Source organism: Sapajus apella, unplaced genomic scaffold, assembly GCF_009761245.1.
Source record: "Sapajus apella isolate SASKATOON/1434 unplaced genomic scaffold, GSC_monkey_1.0 scaffold51, whole genome shotgun sequence".
In the NCBI taxonomy this organism is placed as follows: domain Eukaryota; kingdom Metazoa; phylum Chordata; class Mammalia; order Primates; family Cebidae; genus Sapajus; species Sapajus apella.
In genome coordinates, this window is record NW_022436991.1 from 856,999 (window position 1) to 865,048 (window position 8,050).

The 8,050-nt window shown below is 43.5% G+C and overlaps 1 pseudogene; it reads right to left on the reverse strand.

Moving 5' to 3' along the window:
- Positions 1–63: 63 nt before the first annotated feature.
- Positions 64–5,681, reverse strand: LOC116526449 (annotated as a pseudogene).
- Positions 5,682–8,050: the final 2,369 nt, after the last annotated feature.

Sequence of the window (8,050 nt, forward strand, 5' to 3'; positions counted from 1 at the left end):
TTCTGAGTGGCTGGGATTACAGCTATGCACCACTATGCCCAGCTAATTTTTGTATTTTTAGTCGAGACAGGGTTTCACCATGTTGACCAGGCTGGTTTTTAACTTCTGACCTCAAGTGATCCCCTTGCCTCTGCCTCCCAAAGAGCTGGGATTACAGATGTAAGCCGCCATGCCCAGCCATCTCATTTGTTTTGGAACTCATTAGACCACCACTTTCTACCCTGCTGGCCAGTATTTCCCCAGTGTCCCAGGCGCCAGTGTCATTACTGTCTAGTTTCTTGCTATTCAAAGTGTGGTTGATGGACCTGCAGCATGAACCTCACCTGGGAGCTTGGCAGAAATGCAGAATCTCAGGCCTGCCCCAGATTTACTATATCAGAATTGGCATTTAACCATCCCAGGTGATTTGTGTGCACAGTAAGCGAGAAGCCCCAGAATGTATTTTTACTTTGGTAGCCAGAACGAAGACTGGGGCACCAGCTGCATCATGCTTAGAAGGCATCTTTCCTTCTGTGCTCCTGGACACACTCATCCCTATATAAGGACATCATAATTTTTAAAATAAATTAGATTATTAAAAATGTTAAAAGCCTTATATAAGGTTACCTAAATTTATAAGACATTGCCATTAAAAGTAATGGCAAAAAATGCAATTACTTTTGCACCAACCTAATAACATTGTGTATACAACATGATGCTTTGAAGTATCTATATGTTGTGGAATGGTTAAATCTAGCTAATTAACAGTTGCATAACTTTACATAGTAATCATTTTTGTGATTCAAGCACTTAACATCTCTCTTTGCACTTTTCAAGAATATATTATGGTGTCATTAACTACAGTCACCTTGCTGCACAATAAATCTCTTGAATGACTTCCTCCTGGGAAACTGTAATTATGTATCCTTTGACCCACGTTGTTCAGGTATACTGAAACAAAACTCAGCCACATCCCTTGATTTGCACTGGTCCTTGAACAGTGAAGGAGAAAACTTGGACTTGGCCCTTGGTTCCCTGAAGGAGGTTTGCAAGGTGAGAGAATGGCCCCTGACTGCAAATACTGCACTTTGTGTAGAAAAAAAGTCTGCCTGAATGGGCCAGGGTAAATGAACAGCTGGATATGGGGCAAAGGGAACCACATCACAGTTACCACGTGGGACTGGACTGACCATGGCGGGGCCCAATATGGCCTGCAGTGTTTGCTGCTCTGGCCCAGAGGCGGGAGCGGAGGCAGGTGATTGGCAGCGGACACAAGCAGACTCTCTAGAGGGCACAGGAGCTCTTAAAGGGCTGAACTTGAGACACAGAACTGTCTTTGAGCTCAAGGCACCATGGAGTAAGATTTAGAAAATGTCTCATTTATTGAGCAGCTACTGTATGCCAGCCACCATACTAAATGTCTCTTTTTTTTTTCTTTTGGTATATGAAAACTTATTACTACAGTGTTTTGACCATTAAAATTTATGAACTTGGTATTTCTTTCTTGCCTTTGTATGGGGCCAAAAAAGAGACGTCGGCTACTTTGACAGCCTTAAAGTGGACTCCAGGAATATCACCAACAGCATGAACTCTGCGACCAAGTCCAGCAACCAGAACGTCATCGTCTTCCTCAATAAAGTTCAAGCAACCGTCGGTGGGTACAAAGGCTGTGATTTTCTTGCCATTCTTGGTCAGCCGGACCCTGACACATCCTAATAGCAGAATTTGGCTGGCTTCAACTCCTACTTATTTCCAGCACAATTCCTTTTGCGTGAGAAGCACCTCTAAAAGGATTACCCTTCAGGGCTGTGCCCAAATGGGCTTTCCTGTACTGTGTATCACGCCACTGCTGGTCTCGTGGGTGACTGTGGAGCTTCCTGGCAGTATGAAGCCCATGACACTTGCCCATCCTGCCGGCGCCATGGGCCTGAGTGAAAGAGAGAAGCAGCAAGGCACTAAATGTCTTACGTATACCATCTCATTCAACTGGAATCCTGAGAGGTAGCTCTTACTGTTACCATTCTATAGATCAGTCAACTGAAGCTCAGAGAGGTTAAGCAGTTGTTCAAGAGTACTTGGCTCATAAGCGGTAGGGTGGGATTTCAGCCGAGGACCATCTGACCCCAAACCCAGGCTCTTCTTTTGCCATAAAGCATCGAGTCCCTCAGTTTTCAGAGCAGTGTGCTAGGAGTTAGGGTTTCAAGATTCCTGGCTAAGGTTACCTTAGACACAAGGACCATGATCAAGGAGGGAATGCAGTGCAGGCTATATTTATGGCGGACGCAGTGCCTGTTGCCTGATGTTCTCTGTTTGCAGAGTTTTGTCTCTCTCTCTCTCTCTTCTCAGTTTTAAAGATAAGGGTCTTGCTCTGTCACTCAGGCTGGAGCACCATGTTGCAATCATAGCTCACTGCAGCTTTAAATTCCTGGGCTCAGTGATCCCCCTGCCTCAGCCTCCTGAGTAGCCAGGGCTACAGGTACATGCCGCCATATCAGCTTATGTAAAAAGAGTTGTTTTTTTTTTTTCTTTGTGTAGAGATAGGATCTCCCTATATTGCCCAGGCTGGTCTTGAGCTCCTGGCCTGAAGAGATCCTTTTGGCTCAGCCTCCCAAGTCATGAGGATTACAGGTGTGAACCACCACACCTGGACTAGGTCTCTTTTGTATGTGTGTCTGGGTCTGAAAGTCCAAAGGGGCTTCCTGAATTGGACACCTTAGAATTCATCAGGACTGGGTGCATGAGCCATGTGGGTTCTACCAACTCTGCCAGCCATAGGAAGGGAAGTCAGGTGCTGCTTTGTCTCCTTAATTCATGACATAGAAAGAGAAACGGGAAGAGGGAAGGGAGCCAGATGTGCATGAGTACAGAAGAGAAAGAAGAAAGGTCCAGTTGGTTTCTGCCTTTATCACAGGGCCCTGCCAGCTAGCAAAATGTGTGCCTCTGACTGTCTCTGTTACCAGTCCAATCGGCAAGTCCTCCCACAGAATATGGCATGAACAGAAAGGATGAAAATGTTGGGAAGAGACTCAAGTGATCTACTCCCTTAATTGCTGAGACAGTAACATTCCCCCAACTCCAGCTAGCAGGAGAGGTAGGAAGAGGGGGTGCCAAAGAATATTCGCCACTCTGAGAAATGCTGGTGCTTGTTGGCAAGCAGGCTGTGGGGTGCTGGTACCACCTAGTGTGAACTGGTGAGAACTGATTGTACACATCTCTTCCCAAGTCTTCTCAGCGATGTTGGATTGGCAGCTTGATATAGGTCAGGGTGGGAGCATTTACACCACAGAAACTGGCAAATGCTACATGGCAGTGGTTTCTGTTCCTGGAGAGCCAGTTGTTAAACATTTACCAGCACAGCCCTGAAAGGAGATATATGTACACACGAAAGATCCTCAGAGTAGAGCAACCAAAGAATGAATCAATAAGTTATAACTAATATTCGTTAAATCCTCTTACAACCCATAGGAAGAAAAATAAATCTCTGTAGTAGATTTCTAAGCTCTGACAATGTGGCTTTTTTTTTTTTTTTTTTTTCTAGAAATAGTTCCAGTGAATCCAGAGTTCGTGGTAAAAGAAAGTCCTGTGGATGATCCAAAAGGCATTGAAGGCGATGCCGAGGGAAGGACGGAAATGGTCGTTATCCCACCTAAGCCTGCATCGGGACTCCCCGGCTGGCTTGCACTCAGATTGATGGTCCCCATGCTCAAGTTCCAAATCCAGTAGGTTTGTGGTGGGCTGAGAGTTTCCCTTTCTAACATGCTCTCAGCTGATGCAGTGACCACACTTGTACTTTGAGAACTATTGGATTAGACTCAGGATCCAATCCTAAAGCATTTCAGTAAGAAGTGAGAGTGAGGCCAGGTTTGGAAGGAGGTGAGTGGCATGCAAACAAATGAAGGCGTGCAGGAAGCATACCACTTATGAAGCACCTCCAGTGCACTGGGAAAGAAGTGAAATGCATTTTACACCTATCATTTCCTTGAACATCCTCTCTCTTTAGTAAATGCATTTACAGAGATGATGTCATGCTAACAAATAAGCACAAAGTTCTAGAGAAATGACCAGTTTCTCCCCTGAGGAGACCTGAAAGCTAGGGTGGCAGACAGAGAGGAGGAGAAAGGAAAGTTTCTTTATTCTCCTGATTTCTGCCCTTGGATAATTGTCATAATCTACTAGAGATGGGCAAAACAGGGCAGAGATGGAATAAATTTGCCCTGTCTTGAATACCAGCCAAAGGAAGTGCAGTTCCAATGGGAAAAGTTTCCAATTTCCCAGTGCCTGCCTTGTCCCAGGACACCCACTTCCCTGCACTGCCAGTGCCAAGCAGAGGAAGGAGAGGGTGGGGTAGGAGGCAGCGCCGTTGCTGGCATACTGATGAGCAGTATTTCCAATCACCACCGCACTCAAGCTTTATGCTATTCTTCTGATTTTCTCCATACTGTAATTGTAGATGAAAACCATACTGCAGCACATCCAATTATAACCAGATTCCCAACCCCCAGGACTCCTTGAAGAGGAAAATGTATATTTATGGCTATGAGGAGCCATTAATCTCTGCACTTACGGCACCACACACAGTTCTACAACAGGTGGAAGATTGGGTGCGTGCTCTCTCTCTCTCTCTCTCTCTCCCCACCTCCCCCCCTCCCTCCCTCCCCCCCCACTTTCCTTTCTCCAGTCATGCACTTCCTGAAGTCTCAGCCATGCACTGTATTATAAATTAGGCCCTGTAATGTTGGTTTCATAAACACCTTAGTGATCGATCAATTGAATAAGATTTATTCTTTGGTCTCCTGCACTAGGATCATCTGCTCTCTCCAGTGGGATGTCTTATTTGCATAAAACTTCTCTTCATCAAAAGCAATGTTTGTTTGGGGAAAGCAGTGAGGGGGCCTCTGTCCTTGGAAAATGGGAAAATGAAGCATTTTGTGGTTTTTGGTTGAGTGACTGATTGCTATCGTGGAATTATTAGAAATCAACTACAAGTCACTTTTTCTCTTCTTTCTTATGTAGACCATCTCTTCTATACTCTTCCTGCTACTGAATGTATTAAAAACTGTACTGGTTATCTTTTGCTACATAGCAATATCACTATGAGCTTAGCAGCTGGAAACAACTCACATTTATTATTTCACAGTTTCTGTGAGTCAGGAGTCTGGAATGGCTTAGCTGGGTCTTCTGCAAGGCAGCAATCAAAGTGTCAGTGGGGGCTGTGGTTTTATCTGAGGCTCAACTGGGGCAGAATCTGTTTCTAAGTTCACATCATTGGTTGTCAGCAGAATTCGGTCCCTTCCTATGGGACTAAGGGCTTCAGATTCTTGTCTTCAGTTCCTAGAGGCCACTTTCAGTTGCTTTCAGTGTAGAGCTTCTTAACACGAACACTTGCTTCTTCAAATCCAATAAAAGAGAAACAGAGGTTCCAGCAAGATGGGTGCTACAATCTCGTGTAACGTAGTAACCTCATCAGATATAGCCCATCAGTTTTGCCATAGTCTGTTGCTTAGAAGCAAGTCGCAGGTCGTGTCCACACTGAAAGGGAGGGAACTCACACGGGTGTGATTACCAGGAATTATGGGGGCCAGCATAAGATTTTATCTTCCACAAGGACATTCATCAATAATAATAATGGCTGGGAATGGTTGCTCATGCCTGTAATCCCAGTACTTTGGCAGACCAAGGCAGGTGGATCACTCAAGGTTAGGAGTTTGAGACCAGCCTGGTCAACAAAAGTTTGGTAGAAACCCCGTCTCTACTAAAATTACAAAAAAATTTAGCTGGGCATGGTGGTGTGCACCTGTAATCCCAGCTACTCAGGAGGCTGAGGCAGGAGAATCACTTGAACCCAAGAAGCAGAGGTTGCAGTGAGCTGAGATTACACCATTCTACTCCAGCCTGGGTGATGAGTGAAACTCTGTCTTCTCCCCAAAAATGATAAAAATTCAGCTATTAATGTTATTATTTGGTACCTAAACCACATAATAATATTCAAAGTATGTATGTATGTATTATTATTATCAATCTCACTTTAACTATTAAGAGAACTATGGAGGGACTTGGCAAAATCTGCATGTCTTTTAGCTCGGGGATGCAAACTCAAAAGCCTGCAGGGGCCAGGCAGGAAACATGCATGAATAAGATGGGGCAGGCAGGATTTGAATAAATTAGAGACTGGCTGATATGACTCAAGGAGGCAGCTCCTGGTCAGCCCCACCTCATTGTCATTCTTCAGATTTTGATTGAAATGCCTTAATTAAGAAAAAAGTTGGCCATTAAAAAAAAAATCCTGGCAAACCTGCCGGTGCAATTTACTTTATTGGCCACTAGACGGCGACTTAAGAAAAAAATCCTGGCAGAGATAAACATACCTGAAGTACAATTCACGGTATTGGCCACTAGACGGCGACTTTAAAAATCCTGGCAGAGATAAACATACCTGCAGGTGCAATTCACTTTATTGGCCACTAGACGGCGACTTAAGAAAAAAATCCTGGCAGAGATAAACATACCTACAGGTGCAATTCACTTCACTTTATTGGCCACTTAGTTGGTGACTTAAAAAAAATATCCCGGCAGAGATAAACATACCTGCAGGTGCAATTCACTTTATTGGCTACTAGTTGGCGACTTAAGTAGTAGATTTGAATCCAGGTTTGTTCCCCCAGACTTATCTGTCAGGAGTTTTTGGTTGCAAGAGATCATGAACACAGCTTAATGAGAAGAAAGAACGTTTCTTGATTCTTGTGACTGAAAAAGGCTAGATTTCAGGTATGGTTGAATCCAGGGACTCGGATAACATCAAGAATATTTCTCTCCAAACAACTCAATCAAAAATGAGCAAAAAGTTTGAATAGACACTTTTTCCAAAGAAAATATACAAATGGCCAAAATACATGTGAAACGATTGCAAGTCATTAGTCAATAGGGAAATGCAAATCAAAACCACAATGACATACAACTTTGTAACCACTAGGATGGCAAGAATAACAATGATGATGACGCTAATAAAAACAAAAATAACAAGCTTTGGTGAGAATTACAGAAACAGGGATCTTTGTGTATTACTCGTGGGAATGTAAAATGGCGTGGCTGCTGTACAAAAAAGATTGGGGGTTTCCCAAAAAGCTACACAGAATTGCCCTATGAACCACAAGTTCTGCTCCTAGGTACATACTCCAAAGAATTGAAAGCAGGGACTCATACAGATACTTGTAAGCCAATGCTCATAGCCAAAAGGTGAAATGACCTAGATGTTCATTAACGGAAGAACGAATCAACATGATGTATTACATACTGACAATAGAATATTATTTAGCTATGAAAATAAATGAAGTTCTGACATATGCTACAACATCGATGGTCCTTAAAAACATTACAGTAAGTGAAATAAGCCAGACACAAAAGAACAAATACTGTATGATTCCACTTATAGGCAAATTCATAGAGACAGAAAGTAGATGAGAGGCTGCAAGGGGCTGATGAGAAAAGGAGAAGAGGGAGTTACTGCGTAGTGGGTAGGAGGTTTCGTTCAGGAGGGTAAAAGAGGTCTAAAGCCAGATCATGGGGATGGTGGCTTAAACTCAAGAATGTACTCAATGCCAGTGCTATGTAGTAAAAGCACTCACTAGGAGCCGCATCAGGAAGGAGTGTAAGAGGTGAACATAGCTTAATGAGAAGAAAGAACATAAAAATCGGACATTACCATTTTTACGAAATTCCAAATGTCTACGCATCTTATTCCTCTCCCAGTGAGAAACATGTAAGAGCTGTGTGTTAGTCCATTTTCATACTGCTATGAAGAAATACCCAAGACTGGGTAATTTACAAAGAAAAGGAGGTTTAATAGACTAACAATTTCACATGCCTCACAATTGTGGTAGAATGTGAAGATGGAACAAAGGCGCCTCTTACACAGTGGCAGGCAAGAGAGCGTGTGCAGGGAAACTGTCCTTTATAAAACCATCAGATCTTGTGAGACTTACTCACTATCTTGAGAACAGCATGGGAAAAACCCACCCCATGATTCAATTACTTTCCACTGGCTACTTCCCGTGACATGGGGATTATGGGAGCT